General features: G+C 34.3%; 1 pseudogene; it reads left to right on the top strand.

Annotated features, from left to right (window-relative positions):
* Positions 1–376: 376 nt before the first annotated feature.
* On the top strand, positions 377–22,723 carry LOC122850861 (annotated as a pseudogene).
* The last annotated feature ends 616 nt before the right edge of the window (positions 22,724–23,339 follow it).

Here is a 23,339-nt window from a genome sequence, read left to right as displayed (position 1 = left end):
TGAGATGAAGAAAATATGTGAAAACTTTTCCAATTCATTATCTATTGCTGTCAATGCTAACACTGAAGCTATTGGGGAACTTCAACAGTCTGTCTCGTCTAACCGTAACTTAATTGGTGCCTTACAGCAAACTGTTACTTTAAATGTTAATGATATTGCTAATATTACTCATGACTAGCAAAATAACATGAGACTCACAATCTCTGAGATCGAAGGCAGAATACAGCGTGAGAACAACTTGCTTATCTTCAATCTCTCTGAGTCACAAGCACCAACGGCTGCTGAACGTATAGCTGATGACTATCGCAATATTCGTTAATTGATTGAATCTATTGGCTCAGCATCTGTTATTAATGCCACTGAGAACATTAGAGTAATGAGAATTGGTAAAATAAGTACTCCTGCTAATCCTCGCCCTCTTAAGCTAATGTGTAATAACCCATTTGATAGCAATATGCTATTACAGGAGCTTATGAGGTTAAAAACAATGCCAATGATGAAGACCAGGCTGGCAACTGCTGTCTTCACCAAAGACAAAACGTTGATGCAGCAGAGAAATTACCAACAAATCAAAAACTTGATGAATCAACGTCTTGCCTTAGGAGAATCAGACCTATGCATAAGAGAGGTAAACGGTCTTAATGTAAATAATCAACATGAATTGGCTCAACAACAACATCAATATCAACAACAGCAACAACAACAGCAACAACAAGCTCACAATATTCCTATGAATATCTAGTTTTATAGGGATATTTAAAATATAGTGACTTTTATAATATAGGAATATATATGCATTGGCTAAGGGTATTTGGTATATAGGGATATTCGATTTTGTTAATATCATCAGCTGTCATGTTTATAAACTATAGCTGACATTTCATATTTTTATATATTGTTTTATTAATTTGTTGCATCTATACTGGTTATATTCTGCACTACATCTATTTGTGATAATAAGTGTGTGCTCATACACATGCATATCTTTCACTGTCACATACATATATATATACAGGCCACACAGTATTTGTATGCATAATGTTTGCCTCACTGCCTTGTACTGTTTTACAATCTACAGATCCAGCACCCGTATTCAGAGGATGTTCTCATTAGGGCGTTTTTTTTCCGATGGTGGCGCTTGTGAAGCTTTTCTATGTAAAATCTATATAAAAAGTTCACAAGCGCCACCATCGGGAAAAAAACGCCCTAATGAGAACATCCTCTGAATACGGGTGCAGTTGCTACTATTAATACTAATCTTAAATAAAATTGCTAATTACTCTACGTCTATCTCTAATTCAACCTCTATATACTCTAACTTAAAACTTAACTACAAATCTCTAGATTTTGTACTCGTGCTGGATGGCCTGGTGTCCTTATCGTGGGATGATATGCGGAATAAAAATGATGTCAACATTGCTAAATTTTGTAATTCAATATTTAATATTAATTTTAATTATAATTTCTCTATACTAAGTCATAATTGTATATTACATATCATGTCTATACTATACTATTGTGATTTATTGTTATCTTAATTTTATCGACCTCTAATGTCAGCTTCTTTGAAGCTGCCAGGTCTTACTGAAATAAAAAAAAAAAAAAAAAAAAAAATTGAAAATTTCATAAGAGTAGATTTCGTTTTCTTTTTTTTTTACAACCAAAATGATGTAAAAAAAAAATACAATTTTGAAAAAAAGAAAATTTTTTTTCCGAAAATCAAAATTTCAAAAATAAAAAAAAATCACTTCCCATAGAGTGCCCACTCTATTGAAGGCCTTAAAATACTTGTTTTGCGTCCTCGAATTCGTGATCAAAAATTCAGCAAAAAAAAGGGGCTTTTTGAGATATCTTGAAAGTCGATGGTGGCACCCCCAAAATAAATTGAAGAAATACGGGTTTTCTTTAAGGCCAAAATCTACAATATATCGAAAAATGAGTGAAATCGCAGAGGGTCAGGCCGCAAACCCCGTGGTTTGGCTAAGAACGACAATATATATATATATATATATATTGTATAAAAGAAAATAACGAGTTTTCATTTTGTTTGTTTACCGGTAAGATGCTGATAGTTTATTCTTTTTTTTACATTTTAACATAACAGACTTGTCTACAGAGAAATTGGGCTAGCGAGTGAAACGCCAAGTAATAGCCATAATAAAGTATCAACCCCCTCATTCAGCGTCACACCTCGGTGCTTGTTACCCGACTCAAGAATGCCGTTAAATAAATCGTCGGCAAAATAAATGAGTCAAAAAATAAAGTGGCTGAGAGAAAAAGTGAGGAAAAGGCAAAGAAAAAAAAAGAAAATTGAGGGTTACTTGGAATGGAAAAGTAGGTAGTTTTGTTCAATTTGGTCCTTGTGAAAATCAAGATAGAAAACAAAATAAAATGTTAAGCAAATTCAATGTCATTTAACGACATTTTCATAAAGAATTTTTCATGACGGTTTGTTAAAGCTACTTCAAAAGTATGTAGATGGATAATATATAATAGAAAAATTTCAACTTTTACGGAGGCTAGGAGCCATAGGCTCAGCCGCAGTATTGTATTTTATAACGAAAAAAAAAACGTTCATAACTTACGAACTTATTGAAGGAAAATCATCGTATTAGGCTTAAATGATGCGTCTTTGAAAACTCTATCGCCCGCATAAAAGGTTTTTTCATCCATCTTCAATAGTTTTTGAACGAGAAAAAAAAAACTATGAAATAAAAAAAAAAATAATCACATATTTAATTTTATTTCTCAGAAACTATTCAAGGCAGAAAAAAAGCCAAATATGCCATAATAGAGCTTCATGAGGCCTTTCATTTAAGCTTAGTTTAATGTCTCTATCTTCATTATCCCGAAAGTTATAATGGTTTTAAACAAATTTGAAAAAATTAGATATTAAATAACTTGACCAAAAATGAAAATGAAAACGTCGTATTAGGCTTATTTTTTGCGTCTCAAAAAACTCTATCGCCCGCATTGTCGGTTTTTTCCTCTATCTTCAATAGTTTTTGAACGAAAAAAAAAAACTATTAAATAAAATAAAAAATAATCACATATTTAATTTTATTTCTCAGAAACTATTCAAGGCCGAAAAAAAAGCCAAATATCCCATAATGAAGCTTCGTGAGGCCTTTGATTTAAGCCTAGTATGATGTATCCATCTTTATTATCCCGAAAGTTATAACGGATTTTAACAAATTAAAAAAAATTAGATATTAAATAACTTGACTAAAAATTAGAATAAAGACTTCGTATTAGGCTCATATTTTGCGTCTCAAAACACTTAATCGCCTGCATTACGGGTTTTTCCCTAGATCTCCAATAGTTCTTGAAGAAAAAAAAAAAAAAACTTCAAAATAAATGAAAAAAATCAAATATTTGATTTCTTTTCTCAAAAACCATTCACGTCAAAAACCATTCACTCAAAAATCACGGCAAAACAAATTTTGACAAAAAAATCACGATAAAAAAAATCACAACAAAAAGTAAAAAAAAAAAAATTTAGACAAAAAATATCTAGTGACTGAGTCAAAGATTTGAATGGTTGAATAAAATTGATAGTAATTGTTTGGCTACAATTACAGCTGAGTAAAAAATCTAGCTAAGAAAAATAATGCAGATATTGATTGTTTGGCTACAATCACAGCTAAGTAGAAAATCTAGCTTTATAAAAATATAGCTAAGTGTAAAATCTAGCTAAGTAAAATGATGTAGATATTGATTGTTTGGCTATTATTAAGGTTAAGTAAAAAATCTACTAGCTGAGTAAAAAATCTAACGGCTACACATATAAGAAAAATAATTTATATGAAATATTAAATTTATTATTTAGAAAAAAAAAAATTTATTATGACGTAATTTTTTTTAAAAATTTTTTCTGTCATGATTTTTCTTGTCGTGGTTTTTTTGGAAAATTTCTTTGACATGTAACCAAGAATTCGTAACGGGATCTTATTTTGCGTCGCAAAAAACTCTATCGCCCGCATAATCGATTTTTTTTTGCTATCTCCAATTTTTTTTGAGAAAAAAAAACAATAAACATGAAAATTTTCTTTTGAATAATGTTATTATTAATAAACCGTAAAATTTTGTGAAAAACCATAATTTCATTATATCTGAGGAATTAAGACACCCATGGCCCTAGCCGGAGTATTGAAAATTTTTAATTTTCAACGGGTTACGCGGGCCACACGCCGCAACAAACGTTACCAGATCTTTTTTTGCTTGAAAATAAGTAAATAATCAAGTTTCACATTCAAATAAAATTATGCCTTTTTTTGTTTTTATCCTTTAAAAGTTTTTTACAAAGATTTTTATTTTATTAAAATTTTTTTTACAAAAGTTATTCTACTTTTAATTGAGCTAAAAAAGAAATAAATTTTCATTGTGAATAATGTGTATATGTTAAAACAATATAATTTAAATTTAATAATAAAAAAACAACAAGAGAAATAGATCCTACATTATTTTGCGGTTGTTGTCGAGAAGCGGGGATTGCCTGTGCATTGCATGTAAAAAGCTCTTATGTGTATCTACATCTATATCGTAAGGGAGTAAATGATAATTATTGATTATGGCAAATATTGATCAGAAATTAAGGGGAGGTTAGTTTCCTTTATATTTTTTTATGCTGACTAATTTGTGAATTAATGTTAAAGATATGGCATTAAATTATCAGGCACAATCAGGCGACAATTTTTCGGTCGTTTATTTTTTTTTTTATTCAACGATATGTAGTGTCACAAACTGTTATTTTACAAAAATTATGTAAACAGCAAGAAAAAAAATTAAAAATCCTACGGAACACTTAGGGTGCACCTTGGGGAACTTGACTATCTTTTTTTATTTTTTATATTCATTTTCACAAATGAACTGAAGTAGATGAAAAAATTTCTAATATTTTTAATGTAATATTTTTAATAATTAATTGAATTACACATGATAAATATTGTCCAATAAAAAAATTAACTCCTTCATTTATTTCATTTCATGTATAGCTGATTTGGTTTCATCTTGAGTTGCAAAAAAATTTTTTCCATTAATAAAATCAGAAAAAAAAAACTAAAAACACAGGAAATTTGGAAGAAAGCACAACAATTGTTATTATTTTTCAGCTGCATGCCTTGTCATTATAAAGCGTTATCAGTAATTAATGTTATTATTTAATCAGTTATTTGTTGTATCAAAATATTAAGTAGTATCATATTTTTTTAATAATATTAATAAAAAAAAATTAATATTTATTCTTGTATTATACAAATAAATTATATACAATAATAATTTCCCATAGTTTTTACTGTTGGAAAAAAAAAAAATATATGTTTTGGAGATTTTTTTTTCTCCTATTTATATATATATTATTCTTATAAATTCAATATAGATAAGGAAAAACATTCAAAAAATTTAGAATTCGATGAGCGAGTGAGGGAAAGAAATGAGAACAGAAATATGTTTTTACAATGTTTCTATTGGTCATCTCGAAACTTGCAACAGTTAAAGAAATATAGTTTACAGTCTTTCTATTGGTCATTCCTTCTCTATTTCTCTCAACCTGTAACTTGGGGTATTCTATCTCAACTTGGTTTAAGGTAGTCCATATATATCTCTCAAAAGTTATAATCAGCTTGAGTTTTTCTCCATCTTTCTTCTATATATTTTTTATGTGTGCTGTACGATGACTAAAGAAGAATTGGTAATTATAAAATCTTCTCCACTATAATTACTTATTAATTAAATCCAGTAATTTAAAACAGTATACTGCAAATTTTAGATTGAAGAATAATTGATAATATTGCAGATAATATTCACAATATCATAGTTACTGAAGCTGCAAAAATGACACAGCCGACAAGATTTCACAAAATCACTCGACAGCAAGAAAACGATGAAAAAAATGAAAGAATAAGAGATGCACAAAATAATTTAAAAAACCATGAGTAAGTACATTTGAATACGCAAACTATCTGAAAATATGCTTCAAGCCTTCAGCTGAACCATCGATAGCTGAATTGCCATTGCTAGACTTCTTTGAACGAAAAACTTTTAATTTAACTTATTAAACATTCATATTTTATTTTATTAATTTCATAAGGATTGACGTGGTAGCATTTTTATATCGAGTAATGACCGAGGGTATGCAAAACAATATAATAAACACGAAAGGTCGGGAAATGGAAGAAGAAAAAAAAGAACGAGAACAAGAACAAGAACAAGAAAAAAAAGAGGAAGACAAAAAAACATAATAATAACAAATAATTTTATATTTTTTTTTTGTTTATAAAAATTTACTAGCTGAATCACAACATAACAAATTATATCAGAATTCCTTAAGAATAATTTTTTCGTTTGTAAACTTTGCAATGTTGAATCAACTTTTTTTCCATCCTCTTTATTATATATTTATTAATAATAATAAAAAAAAATTTGCAATAGATAGACAAATTGGATTTTATTAATATCATGATAATCTGGTAATTCTCAATAACACAATCATTAAACGGTGCTGATTCTGGATATACATTTTATTAAATACTTTTTATTATCGCTTTGTGTTTCATTTTGTTAATTTATTATTTTAATTATTTCCCTTTTTTTTATTATTATTATTAGTATTATTTGTTTAAAATATCCTATGACCATTGGCAAAATAATATTTTAATAATAAAAAGAATGAAATAATGGAAAAAATAAAAAGTATAAAAAGAAATATATTAAAATTTTTATTTCATATATTCTAAAAAACAACTGAGAATTGCTCGTGGAAGTTTGATGGATTATTTTTTTTTTTAATTTTCATCAAGTATTCATTATTAAAAAATTAATTGAATTTACATTTTACTTGCATAATTTTTAATCATTATTTTTAGTGTTCCGTAGGACACTTATGTTTTCACTTTTCGTGTGACTTTTTGTTATTTCGCGATAAAAATAAAAGTTATGAATCGAATTGGCTTCTATGAAGCCCATTAAGTTCCATTTTTTTTTCCAAAAGCAATCATCGTATTTATTTTCAATTTTTGGCCCTTATCAGTTGTGATAGTGCCATTTTTCTACAGGGCCCAATTTCAAATATTGACGGATCGGATCCGGCAATGATTCAATCGACGACGCTTCATTTGTAGACTCTCCGATATTTTTTTGAAATTTTTTGGTCGTTTATTTTTTTTTTTTATTAAACAAAATGTAGTGTCAGAATTTGTTTTTGCAAGATATTTTTTGAACCGCCGAACCGAATTAGTTGATGTTAAATGAAATTTATGTTTTTTTTTTTCCCAAAAGCAATCATCATATTTATTTTCAATTTTTGGGCCTTATCAGTTGTGATAGTGCCATTTTTCTACAGGGCCCAATGTCAAATGCTGACGGATCGGATCCGGCAATAATTCAATCGACGACGCTTCATCTATAGATTCTCCGATATTTTTTTAAAATTTTGTGGTCGTTTATTTTTTTTTTTTATTAAACAAAATAGCAACATTTGAAAGATAAAACAAAAAAACAGTCATTTATTTTACAACAAAATGAAAAAACAAATCAAACAACAAAAAAAAAAATAAAAATAAAAATGTTCGATTCTTGAAGGTCCAATCTAGGAACGTTCAATTCTTAAGTGTTCAATCTGCCGAGTGTTCAATCTCTGACACCCGAAAAATAGCATATCAAACACATGTCCAAGATAGCTGGTGACAGCAAGAAATGTCTCAACATCAATTGTGTTATTGCTGTCACAAGACATGCTTTGGCTTTTTTGATCAAACATAGTTGAGAAAAACTTGCGAACTATAGTCGATAATGCAAATTACGACAGAGTAAAAGATAGTGAGTCGCTAATGTCACTCACTAGTAGATTAGATCAGCAGTAATAATAATAATGATTAATGGATCCACGTTTAACACTATATTCAATATAGACGCAACATTAATTATGATATGTTGCATTGATAATAAAAAGAAAATATGAAAATATGGCCCACATCGCCAAGAACACAAGTATCACAATCCACGTCGTCTAATTCATGATAAGCTAGCCAATTCGTTGTCACATCCACCACCAACAAGACTAACATCGAGATCGTTGGCAACCATTTTGTCAAAGGTTGATCATGTAAGAGCAGCTCTTGAAAAATTAGGAAAAGCGGTTGACAGCTGGGATAGCATCATCAACTATCGCTTGAAAATTTATGTGGGCAGCAAAATAAGCAATAAATGGGAGAAGAAAATTGCTTTGAAGAAAGGAAAGCAGCCATGGGCTAAATTTAGAGATATTTTAGTTCAAAAACAACGTGCTTGTAAACTAGAAGAAATATCATCAGCAACTAACTCAAAACCGAGTGTTGGTAACATTTAGAAACTCAGTTTCAGCAAAGAGTACTGTCAGAATTCATTAAGCCTCAACAATATAGCCTGCCAATAAATGCGCATTTTGTGGCAGCTTGGACTATAAGATCTTGAGATGTGCCAAGTTCAGAGACATCACACCATATAAACGCACCGAGGTTGTCAGGCAGAGAAACAACGTGTGCTTCAATTGCCTTGGCTATTATCAGGTAGCAAATACAACGCACTGTCGTAATTGCAACAACAAGCACCACACCATGTTATGCTTTGCTGCGCTATCATCGAGTGTACCATCATCACCAGAAGTTGAAGGGGTAAATTAATTCGAGAAAAACATACCAATATAGACATTACCTTATCCTTTCACTTGGATCCTGAGTACCTAGACGTAGTATTGTTTGTATCCAAATCAGGTGATTGGTTTTACTTTTTTTGTTCAACATTTAACATTGTTTAATTCACGTTTTTTGGGTTTTTTTTTTTTAAAAGAAGGGTTATTCAGTTATTCAGCCCTGATAGAAAGCAGAGTCTACTGGATCCAGACAATAATCAACATATCATTATCAAATTAGAATTGTTTCAAAATAGAAGAGATTCCACTTGTTTGTCTATTGAAGTTACAGATATATTTCTCATTCAAACAGGTGGCTAGACAACTGACACGAGACGAGGAGATATTGAAACAATACTAATATTAATATTAAAATAATTGAACATTCTAAAGTCAACTCTTCCTACAATCATATTTTGACAGTCATTGATATTTTCTTGAAACTCAGCTCGGTTTTTGGAGTTGAAAATAAAACTGGAGAAGAAATATTAGCAGCAATACAATCAATATTCGAAAAAGGTCGAGTATTTAAAATCTTAATGAAGATCAAGGAATAGAATTTCATAATTCAACATTTAAAACGATGTTAAAGAAATATAATGTCTATATGTATTCAACATTTACTTATTCAAAAGCATCAATAGTTAAACGGTTCAATAGCACAATAAAAAGCAAAATGTTTTTTGAATTTAGTATGCAGAGAATTTATAAATAAAGTCAGATTTACCAAAGATAATTTGAGAGCTATCCCCACTATACTAGGAAAATAGAGTGGGAGAACCAACACAATTAAACTTGTAGCGAGATAGAAATATTTGATGTCTCCCACCACACTGACAAGTCATGTGACATAGTCAGTGAGGTACTTCTAGTCCGGCCACCAAGCCAAACGGTGCGTCCGAACTATACTTGTAAATTTGCATTGGTGATGTGGCTATGCCACCTCACAACCAGTAAAATATATATATATATTGTGTCTTGTTAAATTATCATATCAAACAGTCTAATTGTTCAATAAATTGTTTTATTCTTTTAATATTGAATATAATTATCATGTCTTTGTTTAAAATTATTATTTGAAATTAAATTAAATGTAAAAAAGTAAAGTGAGACAAATCACACCTTACAAACTTTACTCATTCGGCCAGCTTCGGGAAAAACAAAATGACATCTGATCCATTCCGAGTTCCAGATATAATTGTATAAAACTATAAATGTAAATCCTCATGTCAAGTATAAAACGATACAAAATGGAGAAAAAAAAAAAATAAATAATGTTTGAGGTTGACAGCTGACAGCTGGCTGCATATCCCCGACCTGGGTATCCTGGTGTTTATGGTTATCATGAAAATATGTGTTATGTATTATTTTTATAATATAATATAATGTTTGAGGTTATCTTGTAACATTTGTTGACAGATGATAGTATAGCCTAGACCTGGGTATCCTGGTGTTTATGGTTCTCATGAAAATATGTGTTGTGTTATTATTATAATATAAAAACTATACAATACAATGAATATTAATAATAATAATGAAACAACAAAAGAATTCAACATTTTGTTCATCTGGTGTACTTACTGCTGTACATGAATATGCATTGTTGCTACAACAACATTGTTAATAATAATCAAATTATATCAAGTTGTCATAAATCATGTAATTGTGATAATTTTTCTTAGAATCCAGTTGATGCAGAGAAAGAGCATACTTATGTATTAGCATCTTATGCTGGATATCAAAATATAACCGTATGTACCTCTTATATTAAAGGAACAGCTGAAGCAGGATTATTTTGTTGTATTTATATTACAGGCCTGAACAATATGTTCGAACAATTTGTGTAACTGACGGTGAACGTATTCTTGGTCTTGGTGATTTAGGTGCCACTGGTATGGGTATACTAGTTGGTAAATTAGCTTTAAACACTGCATAGGCAGGTATAAAGCCACATCAGTGTCCTCCGATTAAAATTGATGTTGGTACAAATAATGAATAACTAGGTGATGATTCACATTATATTGGTCTTAGTAAACCACGTAGTCGAGGCACTGATTATGATGAATTGATTGATGAATTTATAGATGCTTGTGTTAAAAAATCTCGGCGTATAAAAAATTCAGGCATGATTAATTATATATTTATATGTATGAAGATTGATGTATTATAATTTGAATATTATTATTCTATTTTAGTTCGGAGATTTTGGAAATCATGATGCTTTCGATTTTTGGATAAATACCGAGACAAGTATTGTACATTTAATGATGAGATTCAAGGTACAGCTGCTGTTGCTGTTGCTGGTATTATGGTATTAAGAAAAATAACAAAAAAAAAAATATCTGATAATAAATTTTGTCTTCCTCGGTGCAAGTATTTCAAGTTTATAAATTTTAATTATTTTTTATTTTTGAACAATTTATAAATAATTAAAAATTATTCAATTTATGCTAGGCTGCAATTGGAATTGATGATTTGTGTGTAAAAGCTATGAAGATGATGGCTGCACTGAATAAGAAGCCAGAAATAATATCTGGACGATGGACATTGATGGTCTTCTTACAAAATAAAAAAAAGTTGGGAATTCAGATGGTCATAAAATTTGGTATGCCAAGGACTACATAGACATGAAAACTCTCATTTAAGCTGTAAAAGAAATTCAACCAACACATTCTCATTAGTAGGTTTATTATTTTTGATTTATTTTTTGTTACATAAAAATTTAATAACAATAATTTAAAAATATACAACTCCAACACTTTTGTAATGATCTTTCGTTGGTTTTTTTTTTTATTTTTTTGCATTTAACCTTAATTAGTGTTGAATAAAAAAAAAAAAAAAAATAAATATTGAATATATTTTTTACTTACAGGTGCTTTAGCAGATTCTGGTGCATTTACCCCGGAAGTCTTGCAAGAAATTGAAAAAAATAATGAATGACTGTTGATATTTGCCTTAAGTAATTCTACAATAAAGCTGAGTGTACAGCACAACAAGCTTATGATTATACAGAGGTAATGAATAATAAATATATTAATAAGCCAACACAAGTTGTTTGAGAATAATTTAAATAATAATATTCATATCATTTGTTTTTGTTTTTTCGTTTTTTGTTTAATATATAATTAGGGAAGATGTATTGTAACGTGACATGTTACCTTCTCAGTTAGTTTCAGAAATTAGCTCGGGTCGCGGATCAACTAGCTTTACAGACAAAAAGGGGGACGGAAAATTTTACTCTACGATGCTAAAACTTACCCAAAAAACGTCACTAAAACTAACCAAATAACCAAATATCCAAATAGCCAAATAACCAAATACCAAATACCAAATAGCCAAATAATCACAAAAATCACAGAAATCACAGAAATCACGAAATCACGAAAATTCGAATAATCCAATCGATCCAATGATGCTGATCCGTTCCTGAAAATACAATTCTAAAACTGAGCTGAGGGGTTTGCCTGGGTCGTTCAGTATGCTGGTTCGTGGAGAGAGGGCCGAGTAAAGAACGTTAAAATTAGGTCACTGAAAAGGTAAAATCAAGGGTAGCACAATAAAGTAATCAACATAACAATAATTATGGCACACAAACAACGAGATTATTTATTATAAAAAAACAATTTAAGTATCAAAAATTATTACTAGCCGAAAATTATGTTTATCAAAAAATTATAAAATAATGTTAAGTTAAACACAAATATAAAATTATGAGACCTGACTTTAAGTCATGGTCTTAACAAGAAAAATGATATATAAAAAAGAATAATTAACTGACTAATAATTAATGAAAAACGAAGTAAGGCTGACCAACTGACTATACATGAAAAAATGGGGATTTTTAGGAGAGGATGACTCCTGCTCCTTGGGTTTAGGTATGGATGGCTCCGATACCTGGGTGGGGAGAAGACTATTCGAGGTTCTGAGATGGCTCCTCAAGAACCTCGAACTTACTAGTCGGGAGGCAGAAACCGAAGTGTCTATTCAGCTGGGTCGCCAGCTTAAATAGCAGAGAAATTTCTAAATAGCGAGTAACAATGGTTCCATATCTCCCACTTCAGCTTGTTCCATCTAAATTTTATCAACAGTAGAAATTAGTAATTTGCATAATTAAGTTTTATGGGTCACCCGGGATGTCTCCTACTGGGTTTTCCGAAGCAGGGTATAGCATGGTTAATTACTAGGTGTGGGTGGGCCTTCAACTACTTTCTGATCCACTGCCTTAACCCAAGGCTTCAAGTCTGATATGGATATTTCACCTCGGATGACTCCGGAAAATCGGAAACCTCATAACTGGTGGCCGAGAATTTTTGGGTGATTATAAAGGGGCCTTCAAATGGCTTTTCTAAGCCGGCTGAATAAAATTTGGGGTCGTTAGACAAAGGGTGGGTTCGTTTGAGCACTAATTCTCCAACGTCAAATTCGACTTTGCGGCGGTGGGTATTATATTGAGTGGACTGCTTCAGTTCAGCCTCACCTCGGGCATAGATTAGGGCTTGGCGTAGGACATTGAGTCTTTTATTCTCTTATTTCATTCAGTCATGGGGATGGGGGTGACAAGCAGGCCATCATCGACCTCGTTACGAACGGTATGGGGCTGACGAGGTTCGCGCCCAGCGTTGGCAAATGAAGGGGTGGATAAGAGAGAGTCGTGGTAAGCTGTGTTATAGGCAAACCTAAACTCGGGCAAATAATGATCCCAGTCACGGTGGTTGCCATCAAGAAATGCGCGAAGCATAGTCTTGAGGCTGCGGTTTACCCGTTCCACCGGATCTGCTTGGGGGTATTTTGTAATTTGATACCGGCCCAGATAGCCAAGGATTTTTTTTTAATCTCCTTATTTGCAAATTCTGTGCCGTTATCAGTGATTAAAATCCGGGGAGTACCATGGCGAAATAAAATGAGGTCCTCGAGTTTTTTGCGGATAACTTTTCCCGTGGCTTGACGGAGGGGGGCCAGTTCTATGAACTTGGTCATCTGGTCCTGCATGACCAGAAGATACGCATAACCAGCTCGAGAACGGGGAAGTGGACCAACAATATCGGCAGCTACGATTGCCCATGGCTCTTGTACAACGCGGGTGCCCATCAAACCGCGTGGTTTGCCTTGGTCAAACTTAGTCTTTTGACAAATCTCGCAACGGGCTACTATTGACGCTACTTCACGGAACATATTAGGCCAATAGTACAAAGTAGAGACTTTACGGTAAGTTTTATCAATGCCCATGTGTCCCATATGGGGGGGTTCATGACATTCCAACACGACTCGTTCGCGAAAATGACGGGGCATTACCAATTTCCAGGCAGTCAGGTCGGGAATCTCAACTGAAATGTAGGATAAAGGTCTATGAAAATATAGTTGGCCACCAATGATCTGCCAGTTGGGGTAACTGTCTGGGGATGACTCCACCTTGCGATACCTTTGGCAGTACCATTTATCCTCAACATCAGTCAAGTTTTGGGCTTCAATTTGTTGATCGGGAATCCGTGAAAGGGCATCAGGGACATGATGGAGGGCTCCCTTACGGTGAATTATCTCGAAATCGTATTGCATTAATTCTAATGCCCAGCGGGACAATCGACCGGTGGGGTTACGCAAGTTGTTAAGCCAACGAAGACTACTGTGGTCTGTGATAACGGTGAATTTATAACCCTCTAAATAACACCGAAATTTCCGTATGGCCCAAATCATTGCTAGACATTCCTGCTCGGTAACAGAGTAACGCGTTTCGGTCTCGGACATCATGCGGCTAGCATACGCAATTACCTTTTTGACCTTATTGAATTCTTGGGTTCGCACTGCTCCGAGTCTAACACTACTTGCGTCTGTTTGAAGGGTGAAGGGGAGGGTAAAATCTGGGCATGCGAGGGTTGGGGTTGTGGTCAATTTAATTTTCAGGGCGCGGAAACTGTTGATTTGGGGCTCTTTCCATTCCCATTCAACATCTTTCTCGGTTAATCGAGTAAGGGGCTCGGCCAATGTCGCGAATTCCGGGATAAACCTTCGGTACCAAGAAGCCATTCCTAAGAAACGACGAAGTTCGCGGAAATTTTTTGGGGCTGGGTAGTTTACCACGGGGGAGGTTTTGTCCGGGTCGACCATGAGTCCATCGCGATTTACAACAAAGCCCAGGTACTTCACCTGTGCGAGGCAAAAATGGCTTTTCTCGCGGTCAATGGCAAGATTAGCACTGCGCAAATCAGTTAGCACCTTTTTTAAATATGACAGATGTTCCGCGAATGTTTGTGTCACTATGATTATATCATCCAAGTAAACAAAAACCTTGGGATAATATTTGTGACCTATCAATTTATCAACGAGTCGCTGCATCGTCGCAGGACTATTGGACAATCTGAAAGTCATGCGCAGGAAATGGTAAAGGCCGTAGCCAGGGACGACAAAAGCGGTTATCTCCCGCGATTCGGGTGTTAGGGCAATTTGAAAGAAAGCTGTGATAAATCGATGGTGGTGATCAAATGGGCTTGACGCAGCTTGTCCAGGATGGAAGACATATCGGGTATGCATCTTTCTTCGTCACCGCGTTTACCTTACGAAAGTCAATACAAAACCGATAGTTACCTTTCCCTTTTGGAACTAGAACAACAGGGCTCGCCCATTCACTCTGTGAAGCTGCAATTATTCCAGTTCTCAACATTTGGTCTACCTTTTCTATCATAACACCACACATTGCTGGGTTAGCACGATAGGGCTTTTGTCTAATGGAGGGGCTTTCACCTACGTCAATGTGGTGTTGTGTGAGGTGGGTTATAGGGAATTTATCGTCTTCAATTAGAACGGGGGGTAGTTCTTTGGCTAAAAACTGTTCCAATTGAAGCTCTTCGTGGGGGGTAAGGGTACTGAGATTGTTCATTTGTACGACCTGAGCTACCTTATCAACGGGAACAAACAAGAACTTTCGCTCCGGATTGTCATGATAATACCATGATCGGTCGCTGAAGTCAATGACCATTCCAGCGGCTTGTAGAAAGTCTAGCCCTAGGATAAAATCCTCGGATAAGGTGGGTAAAATCAATGCGTCCATAGGGGTGGATTTACCGTCAACTTCAACTTGGATTGTAACCGCGGTATTAATTGTTTCGAGATGACCTGACGCAGTCATAACATGTCGCGGGAGTACATCACGTTGTTTGAAACCGGACTGAATGAGGAGTTGGGAAGTTTCGAGCCCAGCAAAGGTTTGGTTAGCCCCTGAGTCAACCAAAGCTCGAATTATTGCCGCTCCAACTATTATATTGAGATGAAAGACGCGAAGTTTGGGGATCGGGGTTGGTGGAGCTGCCAACGTTCCGACTGGAGTTTCTACCAAGCCAGTGGTTTAAATACTAACTTCACCAACTCCTTGGGTGATAAATCGACTTGAACCATGTCAAATACCGGTGGGGCCTGGGTAGCCTCAGCTGATTTCAATGGTGAGTTTTTAATCGGCGGAGTTAAAACGGGAGCTGCATGTGCCGAAGTTATGCTCTCCCGCTGTCGTTTCCCGGATTGAAAAATGGGCACGTAACCAACGTGACATCCGGTCGACGGCAGCGATAACAAAATCTTCTTCGAGGTGCTGCTTACAATTCCAACATTCCACTCAATTAGAAGGCTGAAAGTTGGATACAGCTGGAGGACTGGGACCTGATTCAGGGAAATCTGCGATTGGGGGTGGCAAACGTGACGTTGCGGGCCTTGGGCCAGGTGACCTCTCTCTTTTTCTGGAGTAAGTCACCCAGGGTGGACAGTAATTCGTCCTCCATCAATAAACCATGTTCCTCGCTTCCTTGTAGGGATGGCTCTTCTTCTACCAAGGAGCGATGAACACCTTGACGTAAGCAAAACTAGGACACAACGACTGCTCAGGTCGAGGTGGTAATCGGCGTTGTTGGGCCGATTGCGTGATCTTTTCTTGACGCAACGCTTCCAATTCTACTTCCCACATTGTTGGGGAATCTCGGGGTGAAATTTGGCGTTGGAAGATGGGCAACATATTGCGGACGGTGTAGTGTACGCGCTCTGATTCCGACCAGGGTGGATCCGTTCTTTGGAATAGACCACGCATACACGATATAAAGCTTCGAACTAACTCGTTTGGGCCTTGAACGCGTTTATCGATCTCTTCGCGCAATGCTCGTTGGTAATCAGGGTCAGAAAAACTGGCGCGAAACGCTGCCTTCGCGGCTAACCAAGAATCAAACTCAGCTTCATGTGTCATGTACCAAGTTAGGGCGGGACCTTTCATACAGATAGACAAAGTCTGCAACAGTTCACGATCACTTGCCCATGTGCACAACCTTGCTTGTTCCACTCGATATAAAAATTCTTCCACATCTTCACCTGGATGGCCGGAATAAGTCAACCTCCAGCTTCCTAAAATACGTAATAAATTGGGCATGCTGTGGTTGTGGGCACTGCTTTCGGAAATCCGAAGATCTTCAACCGAGGGCGTAATTACGCGTCTAGGTGCCGGAATACGGGGTTCATTACGCGCAGGTGGGTTGAGGTTTAATCCTCCCTGAGGTGGATTGGCACGGGCGGGTGAGGCAGGCTCATTATTTGGGTCGTCATCGTCTAGACCAGCGTACCGAGTACGTAATATCTTATTAAAACGTTCAGTCACGCATAAGCGGCAGTCACTACGGTAACCACTGCCGGCGTGAAGCTAGTGATTGCTTGCAGGGTTAGGGGTTAGAGCAAATGGGTCAATGTTCTTGTGGGTGGCCAAATACCTAGACCCAATTGTACTGCGAAAAACAGCAGGGTCTTTGGTAACTGGCTTTGGGGGTGGTTTAGCAGCAGTCTTTTTAGGGGGTTCATTAGTAATGACTAATGAGGGCGAAACTGGGTCAGTTCCTTGGGCTGCGTTCTGAACAGGTGGGGTAGGAACACGGCCTTCACCAGATGGTCTGGATGTAGCTCCGAGATCCTCTGGCGAAGCGCCTGTGACGAAAATGTTGACGGGGGAGTCCGCGGTTATTTTCTTGCGATTGCGGGTGTTTCTCCTAGGAGGAAAGTCTCCTTCACTAGTCGAATCCGCCGGGGTCTCATCAACTTCCAGTTGATCTGGTTGGGCTTTGGGTTTCCGCCCTCGACGCTTGGGTATGGTACCTGATGGTCCAGGAGGTGAGGATGTCTCCTCATCACCCATAATATCACCGTAAGGATCGTATGTGGCAACGTAAAATTAAGGCAATTTTAATTGACGCAGGTAATATTATAAATAATGGAGTGGTCAACTACAAGTTAACACAATTAAAATAAACAACATCTCAAAATTAAATTGTAACTCAGATAAATCTTCCAAAGTAATAAACTGCACATATAATATTTTGAACTTATAATCTTGACTTTACAGGTTCGCCCGCGGATAGCTACTGACTAGTCGGACGCCCTGCGTCAGCTTATATAGTGGTTAGCGAGCAGCTCTAAGGGTGGGGAAAATTTTGACCAAAAGTGGGGATAACCTCCTACTCCTCATCGGGAGAAGAGGGAAATCGTTAGGAGGGGATGACTCCCACTCCTTCCAACAAGGTCCTCCTTAACTCTCTATACTCAGTTAATTTTTAAATAAAGAATAAGTAAAAGTTAATATCGTAAAATGGGAATTGAATTTACCGAAAAGCTGACTAACTATTGCCATGATTTTTTTTTTGTTTAGATTATTGTAATCTAATTGGTATCGAAATAATTAATATATATTATTTCTCTGGGGGGGTGGCTGACTAATTATTACAACAAAAATTAATTCGTCGTAAAATAATTAGTCTTGGAATTAAGGGAAATAGAAATTTTCCCGGAGGGCCGACTGATTATTACAATAGATTTTCATCTACTATAACATAATCAGTCAAAATTTAAATGGGAATTTTATTTCCCCGGAGGGCTGACTGATTACTACAACGAAATTTAATTTATTGTAACATAATCAGTCTAGAATAAATGGGAATTATTTATTTTTTCGGAGGGCCGACCAATTATTACAACAAAAATTAATTCGTCGCAACACAATTAGTCTTGACTTAATAGGAATTATTATTTCTCTGGAGGGCTGACTAATTATTACAATAAAATTTAATTCACTATAACATAATTAGCCAAATAAATGGGAATTTGTATTTCTCCGGAGGGCTGACCAATAAAATTTAATCTACCGTAACATAATCAGTCTTGGGATTAATGGGATTTATTTGTTTTTCCGGAGGGCTGACTAATTATTACAACAAAATTTAATTTATCGTAACATAATTAGTCCAGAATAAATGAGAATCATTTATTTTACCGGAGGGTAATTTATCATAACATAATTAGTCTAAATTTAAATAGGAATTACATTTCTCCGGAGGGCTGACTAATTATTACAATAAAATTTAATTTATCATAACATAATTAGTCTAATTTTAAATGGGAATTACATTTCTCCGGAGGGCCGACTAATTATTACAATAAAAATTAATTTATTATAACATAATTAGTCCTGGGATTAAGGGGAATTTTATTTATCCGGATTAAGGGGAATTTTATTTATCCGGAGGGCCGACTAATTATTACAGCAGAATTTAATCTACTATAACATAATTAGTCTGGAATAAATGGGCATTTGTAACTATGGTTCCGGGATGACTCGCCGATGAACGTAGTTTTTTTTTTTTCTTTTATTTTATTATTATTAATAGATATATAATTTATTTACAGGGTAAATCGTAAATAAAATAACGGGTAAATAGTGGGGGGTCGCCTATACACATTTTTTTTTGAAAGTAGGGATTTTAGTATAAAAATAAATAAGTGGGGGCGTACGCGTTATATATATTTTTTTTTTCTCTTTTTTTTCAAACGGGGCAAGAGAACGAAATTTATAATAGTGGGAGGGGGGGTATTGGTGTGGGGTTACAAGTTTACGATATTTGGGTGGGAATATATGTGGCAGGAACTATTTTTTTTTTTTTTTTGCGTGGTAAAAATATTAAATCTGGTAATCTTACCTTATTACGATGACAATATGAATGCACCAAAATATAATGTGTCGTAATCCTAATATCTTTTCCCTCAACCAGTTTGTTCTCCTTCATGTAAATCCCTTTGTCCCTATACCCGATGTAGCCTCTTGGATATCCTCTTGGTGTCACCAATCCTCCCATAACCCAATACAACCCTTACTAAATCCTCTCTCTTTTTTTTTCACTAATACACAACGCGCACTGAATACTCTTTTTTTTTTATACACACTCAACTTACACCCAACTCAAATCCTTTCTTACTTTCCTTCACACACAAAATACACGCAGCTTAAATTTGTTTTTCTTTCTTTTCAGGCCTGTCGCACAACTTACAAACACGTATCATTTCTTTTCGTCTTTTTTTATACGCACTCTACACACAACTACGATCTGTTTTTTTTTCTCTTTCTTTTTACTTTAGCTGACACACTCACGACCTACGCCTGTTTTTTTCTCAATTTAACACAACTTACATTCTTCTTTTCTCTATTCTTACAGTCTTATTTTTCTTACAACTACAGTCTTATATTCTTACAACTTATTTTTTTTATTTTTACAGTCTCACACAGTTTATTATATTTTTTTTTTTTTATTATTTAGTCTTAGTTTTTAGTTTTTCGGGCGACTCTCGACGCAATGTTCCCTGTGCGATGTATCAACTGGTTGTGCCGGTCGGGACACGAAAATCGCACAGTGGAGCGTCGTCGGTTGTCGCACGGTTTTTTTTTTCCTCACACAGCATACACACCATCCACACAGCATACACACCGACCACAAAACTTATCCTTCCTTACTTTACTTACTATCCACTGACTACACACAACTTATCCTCTTTTCCTTACACACTCTACTGACTGTTGTTTTTTTTTTTTTTTTTTTTTTCTTTCTTTTTCAACGCCTACACACACAACTTAATCTTTTTTTTTTCTTTCTTCTTTTCTACCAACACTATGTCTTCTTTTCTTCTTCTTTTTTTTTTTCTAGACACTAAGCACCGCTACTCACACACAATTCAATTTTTTTCTTCACTTAATCCTTTTTTAGTATTAATCCTAGTATTAATTATTATTATTATTATTTTTTTTTTATATATTTATTTTGACTATTGTCTGCGGCAACTCGCGACGCGATATTCCTCGTGCGTTGTCTCAACAGGTTGTGCCAGTTGGGGCACAAAAATCGCACGACGAAGCGTCGCCGGCTGTCGCGCAAGCACGGTCAACTCGACGGCCATTGTCTCAAATACCGGCGAAGCTTGAGGGTGGGAAAATTAAAATTTTAGAATGGGGGTTTTGTAGTTTTGGGGGGTTAATATTTTTATTTTCTAATTACGGGGGGGGGGGGGTATTTGTGGGTTCAAAACAAAGTCTAATTTTTTTTTTTATTTATTATTATTATTTATTCTTTTTATTCTTATTTTTTTTATAGGTTTTTCTCTCCTTTTTTTTTTTTTATTTTAATAATTTCTTCTTTTTTTTTTTTTTATATATATTTTTTTTTCCTGTGGTATTAGGAGGGGGGGGGGGGGAATTTTAGGGTCTTTTTAATCAATTTATCAAGGGGGGTAGACGCGGGTTGTAGTTATTTTAATATAGATATATAAAAAGGGGGAAAAAGGGGTGAAAGTAGGAACCTGAATTTGTCATTCATGTCCCTGTTTGGGCGCCATTTTGTAACGTGACATGTTACCTTCTCACTTAGTTTTAGAAATTAGCTCGGGTCGCGGATCAACTAGCTTTACAGACAAAAAGGGGGACGGAAAATTTCACTCTACGACGCTAAAACTTACCTAAAAAACGTCACTAAAACTAACCAAATAACCAAATATCCAAATAGCCAAATAACCAAATACCAAATACCAAATAGCCAAATAATCACAAAAATCACAGAAATCACAGAAATCACGAAAATCCGAATAATCCAATGAATCCAATGATGCTGATCCGTTCCTGAAAATACAATTCTAAAACTAAGCTAAGGGGTTTGCCTGGGTCGTTCAGTATGCTGGTTCGTGGAGAGAGGGCCGGGTAAAGAACGTTAAAATTAGGTCACTGAAAAGGTAAAATCAAGGGTAGCACAATAAAGTAATCAACAAAACAATAATTATGGCACACAAACAACGAGATTATTCATTATAAAAAAACAATTTAAGTATCAAAAATTATTACTAGTCGAAAATTATGTTTATCAAAAAATTATAAAATAATGTTAAGTTGAACACAAATATAAAATTATGAGACCTGACTTCAAGTCATGGTCTTAACAAGAAAAATGATATATAAAAAAGAATAATTAACTGACTAATAATTAATGAAAAACGAAGTAAGGCTGACCAACTGACTATACATGAAAAAATAGGGATTTTTAGGAGAGGCTGACTCCTGCTCCTTGGGTTTAGGTATGGATGGCTCCGATACCTGGGTGGGGAGAAGATTGTTCGAGGTTCTGGGATGGCTCCTCAAGAACCTCGAACTTACTAGTCGGGAGGCAGAAACCGAAGTGTCTATTCAGCTGGGTCGCCAGCTTGAATAGCAGAGAAATTTCCCTTTCTCCAACAATATTCCCCTTCTTATTTGGCCAGCCCCACCCGATAACATAATAATAATAAAATTAAATAAAGTAATAATAGAAATAATATATAAATTTAAGGTGGGCGAGTACAACTCGTCACAGTATATTCTTATCAGGCTAACTTTTTGGTGATGTGTTCACAATGGAAAAACTTATAGATGTGGGCGGAGTTACAATGCTTACATTTTTATTGGTATTGCACTCGATGTCATTGCAACTGGTGTTCGTCATATTGCTGGAGAATTATTTCTTATTTACTGAACAAACTGTTGCTGATCATGTGAGTTGATAATTATTTTTTAACTCAATAAACTGTAATTTAACAATTATTAATGAATATGTTTATTTTTCAGGTAGATTAGCTCGTGAATATCCAGAACCAAACGATAAACGTGAATTTGTCATGAGCAAAATATACAATGCAAGTTATTATAGTCCACTACTAAATATCTATGAATGCAGTGGTGAATTTTCATTACCACAGTAGATAATTATCTAATACGTTTCACAACTTAACAAATACTTTTTGATCGCTTGAATGAAATATAGATAATATTTTTTTTTCAAATTAGCCGAAAACACAAGTGTTTTTGTTTTTATTTGATAGAACTGTGTTTGTATTTTTTGTATTACTATATTTTAGTTTTTATTTTTTTTTTATTTTTTTTAGAAGCTCACCAATAAATTGCTGTATTGATTTTTTCAATATACCAACAAAAATTAACTGAATAATAATTTAACAATTTGAAAAAAAAACTAAATAAAACAACTTGCTTCTTAAAGCATATTATTGTTGAAAATAACAAAAATAAAACGAAAATTTCCCATTGACGGTTGTGATCATGCTAATTACCTGGTTAGACCACATTTTAACACTGAAATTAATTTGAATAATTTTAATGCTTAAGATCTTCCAGATGGTGATGACAGCTTAGTTAGAATTGCATTAGCTGGTCTTGCTAAAATTGGTCTATTTCCAGTTGCTATATATTGGAAATTTGAATGATGTGTTATAACTTTACAAAATTTTTATATCAATTAAGTATATTATATGAAAATGAATATATAAATATAAGGAATAATATGTTGGTATACGTAAATAT

This window comes from Aphidius gifuensis, linkage group LG3 (assembly GCF_014905175.1).
Source record: "Aphidius gifuensis isolate YNYX2018 linkage group LG3, ASM1490517v1, whole genome shotgun sequence".
Classification (NCBI taxonomy): Eukaryota; Metazoa; Arthropoda; class Insecta; order Hymenoptera; family Braconidae; genus Aphidius; species Aphidius gifuensis.
Note: the sequence above shows the minus strand (reverse complement) of the source record. Positions and strands in the feature narration are given on the sequence as shown.